Source organism: Maniola jurtina, chromosome 18 (genome assembly GCF_905333055.1).
Source record: "Maniola jurtina chromosome 18, ilManJurt1.1, whole genome shotgun sequence".
NCBI classification, from domain to species: domain Eukaryota; kingdom Metazoa; phylum Arthropoda; class Insecta; order Lepidoptera; family Nymphalidae; genus Maniola; species Maniola jurtina.
In genome coordinates this window covers 4,784,864-4,796,704 of record NC_060046.1, presented here as the reverse complement: position 1 = coordinate 4,796,704, position 11,841 = coordinate 4,784,864, and positions in this window count along the sequence as shown.

Here is an 11,841-nt window from a genome sequence, read left to right as displayed (position 1 = left end):
AAATGAGAAAACGTGATAGCATCTAGGACACATTCAAATCGACAATCGTTATTGAAACGTCTTTACTACGCTTTCGTCTATAATTCTAGAGTTTGGGAGAACAGATGTAAAAAAAACAAAAACAAATAGAGAATAATCAAACTACAACATGAATTTGATATATTGGTTCCTTTAAGTACAAACTTCGGTCGTTTCATTAATCCACGAGACGCTACAATTATCAATTCTCAAGCAAAGAGAATTTGAATCTTCAGTGTTATTTTTTCATAACGTTAGCTTTTAAAAGATCTTTAACTGAGTTGAAGATTTTTGAACATTTAGATGTTTGCTCCTCCTCCACAATTGTAAGAGCTGTCGCATCTGTTTGTAAAAACGAATTAATGTGAAATTAATAAAACATATTCAAGTTTTTACCAATAGATAGAATGTCTCACGGAAAAAGTTTATTAGGAACTTGGCTGGAGATAGTTGTCTATACTAATATTATAAAGAGGAAACCTTTGTATTTTTGTATTTTTGTATGTTTGTATTGAATAGGCTCAAAAACTACTGGACCGATTTTAAAATTTCTTTTACCATTACTTAGAGGGATTCTTCCGAATCCGTATAGGCTATATTTTATCCCGGAAAATAGATAGGATTTTTCGTGGTAGTGAAAATTGTGGAGGCGTCGAAAAAACTGCCGTACGTTAACGATTCTCGCGAACGCTGCCTAAATGGTTAGAGATGTATGGTTGACTTCTATAGAAAAGTTGTAGAACTCAATAATGCTTACAAAAAAGTCCGCGATAGTATAAACCAAACATTTATATTTTAGCCATTATAACCACTTTTCCATTAGTTTTACGATAAATTATAACTTTGACTTGCACCCGTGCGAAGCCGGGGCGGGCCGCTAGTATAGAATAAAGTGGATAAGTTATAAGGTCCCTAAAGGCACAACGTATATTCCTGTAAAAAGTTTACAAAGTCAATAGAGCACTTTGGGATGTGAAATTTAAATCTCTACCAAATGACTTCCACGTAAGAGTTTTATACCTATGACTACGCGCTGCGCCCGGGAGCTTTTATCACGAAAATTGCTTCCCGGCTTAAACTGTATGCGAATAAGGGATTCTTCAGGAAATGAGTTTTGAGAGATCACTGTCACGAAATAGAAAGGTAACAAAGGCTCTGCTCAATATAACGCACGATAACAAGAGCTCTTTAAGACGTTGCGTAGCCAGGAGCCAGGTACAAGGCTGTAGCTAGAAATTAATGCAGGGCTGGTTTTAATAAAATTATTTTTTCTGAACCCTTTCACGAGAAAATGTCTTGACCCAATTTGAAGGGGTTGGGGTTTCTGGCCGGTAAAATTTTGCCTTCCAATTTGACAGTGAAACAGTAATGAATAGGAGCGAGAGCGCAGCGAGTGTGAACATTTATGTTTAGATACAGATAAAATACGTAAATTCTAAAAGAAGAATTGAAATGAATACAGTCACCGCAATATGTTATATTTTTGAAATATTTTCTGTAAACGTCTCTTCTTCCGGCAGCTATCCCCATCAGGATGAGTTGTAGAACTGAAGACTCTTGATTAATGGATCATGCAAACCAAGTTGTACACGTAAACAAATAAACTAACTGTTACCTTTTTTCAGTACATTATATTAGAAAGATAAGCCAGATTGTTTTCAATGGAAACCACTGCGACGGGTTGTTATTAAAAATTATGTGTATGAAAGTCGAAAGGGGCAAAAGAGAGCGATATCAAGTGGTCGGTGGTTTTCGTAAAAGCGAATTGATTCACGCTCTCTGGACTTGTAAAGGGTTGGGCATGCTTTTAATTTGGAAGTAGCATGGGGGTGGCTTTGTGAGGAAAAAATACCAGATTTTATTTTAAAAATTTCTCAGTTTCACTACACAGAAATATTTTGTGGAGGAAAAGAAGTGGGTAATTTCCTTTTAATAGTATTTATAAGTCTTATTACCCTGTTATGAAATTCTTGATTTCTATACACGACCACGAAGGAGTAACAATTTTAAGAGTTAGTTTACCTTAAGTTTTAAGTTAGTTTTTTATTTGTTCTCTAGTAGAAGAATGTCGCTTTTATTAGATAGTTTCAGGACCTTTATGGTCACTGTTTTTTTTTGAAGACCCAGACTGGTATATGTAGATTACAAGTAGGTATCTTATTTGGAACGCAAAATTCTGAGCTCCGAACTCTCGGCTATTGTATGTGTGATTGATGCCTTACCTTTAAATAGATTCCACCATAGCACCTATTTAAACTCCTTACTTCGCATAGCAACGCGACATCGGGTGGAGGCATATTACGAGAGTATGACCTTGATGCAGAGTAGTGTAACCTTCCACAAAACCAAGCTAATAAAATCTTTAACGTACTGGTAGCCCTTCCTAAACTCCCAGCCAGGTTTGAACTTAGTTGAATAAACATCAAGTGCGGTGAGAGCGGAGGCGGTGCGGGAAAACAGGAAACACTAAATTTCACCCACTATTTGTTCCACGTCCAGTCCAACTATTTCACCCCCGAACTATAAACGAGGTGTACATAGGGTATTAGTCAGACGCTATATTAGACGGTTGGCTTGATGTTTACATTAGCATGGCCAAATCGTTTGGAGCTTGGTCAAATATTGGATAAAATATAATGTGCCCACTAACGGGAATGCCTCCGAGTGGATTTTCGAAAATCCTTTCTTAGTGAGTGTATTTAGTACATGCAAAACTTTAAGTTTTTAGACCCCGAGGTTTGAGCTTCACATTGATATTATGTCAATCAGTAATTTCTGATTATTTCTGTGCTAAAAAGAAAAGATTTAATTGCAGGCATCATAAAACTTCATATAAAGTAGGTACAGAAATATTTTGTAGGTTGATATATTTACATTTAGATGTTGCAGCAAAAAAATCATTGTTTTGCTATTTGATAACTTAGGTTTATGTAGGTACGACATTTGACTGGTTTATATAGTAGCAGCTAGTTGCTAGTCTATTAGTCGTATTTTTAGGGTCCCGTACCTCAAAAGGAAAAACAGATCCCTTATAAGATCACTTTGTTGCTGTCTGTCATGTCTGTCAAGAAAACCTATAGAGTACTTCCCGTCGACCTAGAATCATGAAATTTGGCAGGTAGGTATGTCTTATAGCACAAGTAAACGAAACAATCCGAAAACCGTGAGTTTGTGGTTACATCACAAAATAAAATATTGAAAATGTGTTCAACTTTTCAAAGTAAGATAACTATATCAAGTGGGGTATCGTATGAAAGGGCTTTACCTGTATATTCTCAAATCAGATTTTTATTTATTTTTACACATAACAGTTTTTGATTTATTGTGTAAAATGTCTGAAAAAATACCGTAGTACGGAACCATAAGTGCGCGAGTTTGACTCACACTTGGCCGGTCTTTTGATGTTTAATAGATTAATAACATTGACTGCCTAGTGTTTTTATTAAAGAAATCATACTTTTTGTTCGTGACTGCTACACTTTAATCACAGTAGGTAGCTTTATTAAAACAATTTGTAGAGACTCCCCCGAGGGAAGTTGTTGTTGACTTCCAATTAAAACGTACAAAGGAATCCAGCACACGTCTCAGAATTTCGGTTTACAGCAGCCTCTGCATGAATTAAGTTATTCAGCTTCCAAAACGCTTGTGGAGAAAAGTGCTTCATAGTATGATAACTACTGCACTAATGATGCTAAGCACACATACCTAGCTTAGCTTATAGTACGCGACAGGCCAAGATGGCAATCGGGATGGGGACGCCCTGGACAGCCACACATCCCGCTTTTTTTTCTTGGCGAAATCCTCATAGATACCACCGCGCCCCGGGAGGCACGGAGGTTATGTCGGTCTCTTATCGATTAAAACTCCACGGTGTTCCACGCATCGCTACGGGGCCAAACGAACCTAGCCAGAGGCGCCTGCTAAGGACTCACCTCAGGGGACCATATCCCCGATGCTAAACCGGTGCGGGTGAGCGCGGGTGACGTGCAGGTGTGAGGGGCGTCCCCCTGTCTCATACCCCGATTGCCATCTTGACCTGACGCCGGCTTATACACCATGGGGTTTTTTGGGCTTTTGACATACAACTATTTATCGTCGTGGTTAAACGATAGACGGTGACTGCTGAAATAGGTATTTTGGAGGCTTTCACAATCCACACGCCGCGATTCGTGCTTCTTGTATCCAGCGACTCCCTGCGAGTTGTTTGATGTCGTCTGTCACCTAGATGAAAATTGTGCTGTAAAAGTACAAAGTAAAATCAATTAATTGATCTAATCCTAACATTTAATAGGAAGCTAAGTTATGTACATAGGTTAATTACGGTTTTTGTCATTTGCTTAGCAAATCGGCTAATACTTAGTCTGTATTTTAGTCTTGACTCTGGGCTAACATTCTCTACTCTTTTCTTTACATGCCTAATACCAGGTAATTGTTATTTAGAAGCATGTTTTACCCAAATCAAGAGACGTCAGTAACCGTGGAAGTTCAAAATCTATGCATAATTCAGTTAACAATTTCAATAAAGAAGTTTTATCGGATTAAGAATTTCAATAAAGAAATTCTATTACGAATCGGTAAAACTTTAATTCGTGGAGTTCGTTTAGATACTTTGACAGGTTTGTCCCTTGTTCCAAGTTCTAAAGTGATTTAATTTCACCTACTGTGTTTAAATGGAAAATAATTAATAACTATTATACGTATAAACTAGAAGTTTCTCGTATTGTTGTCTGCTTCTTATTATTTGTTAGATACAAATTGTAATTTATGAACCATTGTTGTAAAGACCACGGTCAATTTAAAAACAAAGGTTAATTTAATAATAGTAAAGTGAAACTAAAGAAAAAATACTCGCTGTAAAACAATAGCAAAAAAAAGATCCATAAAGCAGAAAGTATCCATAAGTGTATCTTTTTTAATCCCGTGGGGATTCTTTGATTTTTCAGGACAAAAGCAGCTTATATCCGTCCCCAAGCTGTGTACGACATTTCATCAAAATTGATTGAAAATATGGGTCATGAAAAGGTAGCAGACAGACATACCCACTTCCGCATTTATTATATTTATATTTACATTTCTTATTATATTTATTTGGCATTTATTTACTACTAACTTATGCCCGCGACTTCATCTGCGTGGAATTAGGTTTTTAAAAATCTCGTATGAACTCTTTGATTTTCCGGGATAAATAGTAGCCTATGTGCTAATTCAGGATATTATCTATCTCCATTCCAAATTTCAGCCAAATCCGTCCAGAAGTTTTTGCGTGAAGGAGTAACAAACACACACACACACACACACACATATACACACAAACTTTTGCCTTTATAATATTAGTGTGATAGCAAGTAAAGTAGGTACACATAGGTAGTATTGATTATGTTCTCCTTTACCGTAATTGTATGGAAGAAGAAAATACTTCTGGTGAATGGTACGCTTCCTATGAAACAACTAGGTATTAATTTAAGTAATTTAATCTGCTAACAATGTCCGTGTAGCCAGCTTTTATAATTACCAACTTCCTCCCCTACTTTGGCTAATACAATTTCGCACAGTGTGGTTTCGCCTTAAATAATTCATGCTGGCAGCACGGGATTATCATAAGCGGTAACGCTTATCTGCCCACTAATGTGTTGACTCCGCTCCGCTGCTGACTCAAGGCGGAGGGTATTTGTATACATTATAATCTATTTTAATATTTTTAGTAAGAATATCACGTTGTTTTTATTTTACCCCTGGCCGGCTCACTACTAAGTACGGTCTCAGAATGTGGAGGTTCACCACGCTGGCGAAGTGCGGATTAACAGACTTCACATACCTTTAAGAACTCTCAGGCATGCAGGATTCCTCTTGATGTTTTCAGTCACCGTTAAAGCAAGTGATATTTAATTTAATAAAATGCACATAGCTCCTGAATGTTAGAGGTGCATGCTCGGGATCGAACCCCCAACCTTCTGAATAGGAGAGAGACGTCTTAGTCACTTTGTAACTACATACACTACAATTTTGGTAAAAATAAAAAAATAAAATAAATAAAGGTATTATATTTTTTCAGTTTTTGTTAATTTTATTTTTAGCTGTCCTATGGATGGAAAATAATAAAATTAATTGAATATCAAGAATCTGCTGGCTTAGAAAATATGCTTGATTTTAGTATGAGGTAGGCATAGTATACTTACTATGAAAGAGCTCTTCTTTTATTGAAACGCCTAGTAAGCAAATGCACTTTTAAGTCATAATATCTGCAATTTTATGATGTGGAGACCTTAGGAAATGGATTCTTATTGCTAAATTACGAAGCATTATATCACATTTAATAACATAAGTCGCAAGGACAAAATACACTTCGAGTGTTTCCAGGTCAGCACTGAACCGTTTTTTTTCGGGATGAAACGGATTTTTTTCTACCTCAAGAAAAAGGCAACCCTTATAGCCATACAGAGAAAAAGAAAAGTAGAATTGTTACAGGCCTTTGAACTTTAAGACAAGGTGCCGTCGGAAGGCGAGGTGCTCAAATCTGCACCAAAATGGCCTCCTCAAAAGACTTACATGAGACTGAGGCACCGAGGGTGGATGGATACATTATGAAAATTGCCTTCTCAACGTAAACTGTTATTGTGTGCGATGTAGATGTTTTCTCAGCAAACACGTTTTGGGAGTACAATATAGCTCAATTTTTGCGGATGTCGGTTTTCACCCGAAATAATAAGATGTGTGCTAGATACGGTGAATCGTTTAATTAAAACTTCGGCGTTTAACTTTGACGGAGTACTGTGCATATTACATTCGTTAAGTTTCTACCGTTAACGTATATGTTATTTGAATAAAGTTTTTAAGAAAGGTACCTAACTACTTCTAATATTTTGATTAGGAAACAAGAAACGCAGTAAAATGAAAAACACTGTATGAGTTTTAGGCACAGATCATCCTTAGGTGATCTTATGTTTCAGAACAGCCACATTTGTAAACAAGTTTGACGTTTGAACTGACTTGGAAAGGTCGGATTGTATAAGATTTTTGTCCGTTGAAACCATGAATCTATGTAATCGTATAATATGGATAGTGAAGTCCTAATACCTACTTGATATTTCATTGGCTTTTAACCGGGAACAGAGACGTAAATCTTTTGCTTAATTTATATTTAAATGATCAAACGAACTTACCAAGTGAAGTTCGATCTTGATTGTCCCATCTTCGGCGAAGTGCGTAGTAGATGTTTTCTGAGTAAACACTCCCTCATTTTGGTAGCATTATGTCGTAGTTTACACTAGTTAATTAACCTTTCTTACTTAGTCAATAATATCGCTATCGTTACCATATATTTTATGAGTAACGCAAGTCTTACCGTAAAACAATAAGAGAAAAAAGATAGGTTACAAGTTCACGACAGGTAAACATGGCAATCGGGTTACTCCGCACACCCGCACAGCTTCCGCGCTAACCTGATGCAGGATAGCGTGGGCGCTGTGCGGGGCGTCCCTTCGCCTCATACACCGATTGCCATGTCGACCTGTCTCGGTTAGGTTAAGGTTACGTCTCCGTTATTATTAAGTGTATTGTGGCGGGTGGCTGATCTGAACCTGCGTCATAGTTTAACTTAATGGCTTTTAACTGAAAGGAGCACCTAATGCCTGCTTAATTGTTATTATATGCGAAGTGGATGTTTTCTCAGTAAACACTGACTCATCTTGGTAGCACAATGTCGCAATTTGCGCTTAGGTTGCTATTAACTGGAATTCTGAAGCCTGCGCCAGATCGCTTTGTGTGGGTTGATTGGAAGTCTGACAATGTCTTATATCGCTGGAATTTGATAGAGGATGTTTGCCTAAAGCCAAAGCGTATTAATAGCGGATGGCATGGTTATTGCGATATGCTTTATCTCATGTCCGGTTTGAAGGACCATTTATTATGGGGATGGTTAAAATCTAAGATACACAGGGTGACAGTTGTCAGGTGCTAATACTGCTTACAAGCAGGCAGTCAAGCTATATACCTACTGATTAAAACCGGTTAAGTGTGAGTCGGATTCATACACAAACATCATATTATATTATACCTGACACTTTTATGTAGAATACCTAAAGCAAGTTAGTGAGGGACGCGCGATCTACTATATATGATTTAGTAATTTTATCCTTTACTTGTGCTATAAGACTTACCTACCTAACTGCCAAACATGATTCTAGATCAACGGGAAGTACCTAACTACCCTACAGGTTTTCTCGAGAGACACGACAGACAGACGGATAGACTGACAACAAAGTGATTCTATAAAGACATAGTTAAAATGAGACGGATTTATGTGAGAGACATGCATCTTTCTCGTTTAGTCAAAGAACGCACTCCAGATCTCAGCCTTAGATTATAGCAATGTGCTAATCACGTTAAGGGGGCCGGGTAAACTTGTTATAAGCAAATTCGAAACATTTCAAAACGTCGACAGTTCACAGACTTCACACAGCGAACATTTCGCCAGCGTTCACACGTTCACCGCACGCGTGCGGATTTGCCGCCGCCACACAGCACAGCTTACTTGAGCAAATTTGCATAAAGCCCCGCGGACACAGTTTTGGCGTCGGATTATCTCGTTTCTCATTACCATAATGCTCCATTGTTTTGTATAAAATGGCCACTCGAATTAAGTGTCGAGTGATATTTTGTTTTTGTTGTATGGCAGAAAAGTTAATGGAATAGCGGTTATGAAAAAAAACAAAATGTTAAAATGCCTCTTAAATTATTTCCTTGAAAATTTTAAAACCCTTATCTTCTGCAGTATAAGTAGCAACTTTGTAGGACGATTTTCTGTTTCGACGTCATATTATCTTCCTATACTAAAGGTTTGGCCTTTAGTATAGGAAGATAATAAATATATTAATATAAAAAATTATAGAGAGTCGCAGGCTCAATTCTACGAGAAATTATTACATTTACTACAATAATTCGCCTGATCCAGTGTGTTATAGCACCACAGTTCACAATAGTTAGGGAATTTGTAACAAAACGACACTGGCAGGCGTCAATTGTTACCTACATTTGACATTAGGTTAGGTACAGTGCCACCAACTTATCTTTTCAGGTAGGCAAAATTGGAACTAAAGTCGCGTCTGCCGCCATTTCAAAATTCCCGCGACTAAACTCACGGGAATTAGCTAGTATTGCAATATATGTATTAAGCTAGAGCACAGTGTATACAAGTGTAGATTAAAAATTTATAACACCCCCGACAAGTGAAGGTTACAGTAACTAGAAAAGAGCTGATAACTTTTAAACGGCTAAACTGATTTTCTTGGATTATAGCTAAAATTAATCTGATAATCATCGAATGAACTTGATATACTAGTAATACAGACGTAGCAAATACTTTCATTTTATATTGTTTCGAGTTAGCAACGCCTTAATCAAAGAAAATGTTTCACGGAAATAAAATGATTCTGTATCAATACAAATATTTGGAGTTAGCAACACAAAATAAAATAAGGGTCCATCGAAATGTTTATTTTGCCTCTCGGTAACAAAGATATCGGGAGAAATAAATAAAATATTTTCTTTTGCCAGTCTTTGTGTCCATATAAATAACTGACCGGTTACAATGTTATCGAATAATAGCGTTCACACAATTCAGATCTATTCATTGTGAAGTAAGGGTCATCCAAACCGTTTTCGTAAATATTGGTAACTAGCCGATGCCCGCGACTTCGCCCGCGTGGATTTAGGTTTTTCGAAATCCCGTGGGAACTCTTTGATTTTCCAGGACAAAAAGTAGCCTATGTGCTAATCCAGGATATTATCTATCTCCATTCCAAATTTCAGCCAAATCCGTCCAGTAGTTTTTACGTGAAGGAGTAACAAACATAGACACACACAAACATACAAACTTTCGCCTTTATAATATTAGTGTGATAGTGTGATGATTTTTTCGAAATTCTTAGTCGATTTTTCAATAGAACAGTCGGTTTTACCGAGCACTGCAATAGATAGTCATGTTTACATATAGGTACCTAGCTCTATTTTATACACTGTGCCCTAGTTTAATACATATATCGCAATACTAGCTGATTCCCGTGAGTTTAGCCGCGGGAATTTTGAAATGGCGGCAGACGCGACTCTAGTTCCAATTTTGCCTACCTGAAAAGATAAGTTGGTGAATGGTGGCACTGTACCTAACCTAACGTCAAATGTAGGTAACAATTGACGCCTGCCAGTGTAGTTTTGTAACAAATTCCCTAACTGTTGTGAACCGTGGTGCTATGACACACTGGACCAGGCGAATTATTGTACTAAATGTAATAATTTCTCGTAGAATTGAGCCTGCGACTCTCTATAATTTTTTACACCGTAGCAAGCAGGAAGGGTGCTACAAATGGCTAAAAACAAGCTGTAAATAGAATTTTGCTTTATTTAGTCGAGCTTGCTAAACTTGGAGCCAAGTTTTGGCTTAAATCGAATAAACGTCAAATGCGGTTAGACTGGCCGCGGGTAGAACTGCAACTGGAAAACAGAAACACTAAATTTCACCCACTATTTGTTTCACGACCAGTGCCCCTAGCAAGAGGTTGCATATCCCGCAAAATTAGATGTTTTCACGAGTTTTATTCTTATTATATTACAGAGTTAAATTGAACTATACAATATTAGGTACATTTTTTTTCTCTCTCGTCTGGCTTACAAAGATTAGCCAATGTCAAGTTTGTAGTTATTTGTAACAAGTTAGTTAAACTATACAATTATGGACCCCGTCTGTGCCGGCGCTCGCCGACATACGCACGGCACCCCCTTAGAGCACTTTCCAGTCAGTTTTAACAAAAAAAAAAACACTCCAAAAAGGCAGAGCACGCCCGCCAGCTTAACACCAACATAGATGAAGTCATATTAGGTACTAGATGGTACCCGCGAATAGATTTTTAGGGTTCCGTACCTCAAAAGGAAAAACGGAACCCTCATGAAAAGCTAGCAGATTGACAGACACACACTCTTTCGCATTTATAATATCAGTAAGTATGGGTTTACTTCAAAGTAGGTAGAATGTATATATTTAGGTTTTGTTTTACAATGCTTTGGTTGTACCTACTTGGTTGGTGTCTCAAAATGGTTGGCGCCCACTGAGATTTTTGTCTCTATCATTTGTATGGGATAACAGAGAGAGCGCTATACCTACTAACTTCTTTCCGCGGATCGAGTATTAGGGATGGGAAAATGGATTGGGATGGAATATTAGGGATGGGGGAATGGATATTATGGGTATAAACTCATACTAGGGATAGGTACAGTGCTGTACTCCAAGTAGATATTTTAGTTTACCTGAAGTAAATAGTGCAAGGTGTATTTATCTAAGTCGTACAACATTTTACGCTTGGGTTGACTAAATTTTCCATAACTCATGTTTACTTACTCTAAATGCTTTTGGCATTTTCCGACAAAACTACTAAAACACATGTAAATAAAGATAACTAAACACACTAGGTATCTTTTGATCTACACTAATAAAGAGGTAAAGTTAGTATATACTTACTGGGTTTGAATGAAAGGGGTAATTACCATTGAATTATAGGGGAAATTTCAGGAACTAATGTTTCGGCTACATTTTTCTTGAGTGCTAGGTTTCGTCACGCGGACGAAGTCGCGAAAAAAAGCATGTAAGTACAGAATAAATTATTGCTTCCCTGTGATAATAATATGCATAAGCATACGCAATGTTTTTCAATATCACGTTCTGAATACGTACAGTATTAAGAAGATTGCTTATAGGGAAAATAAGTGTGAATCGTCGTTAATATAATAATACAAAGCAATTTCGAAGTAAACAATAAGACTTGCCTGTAGGTTTTA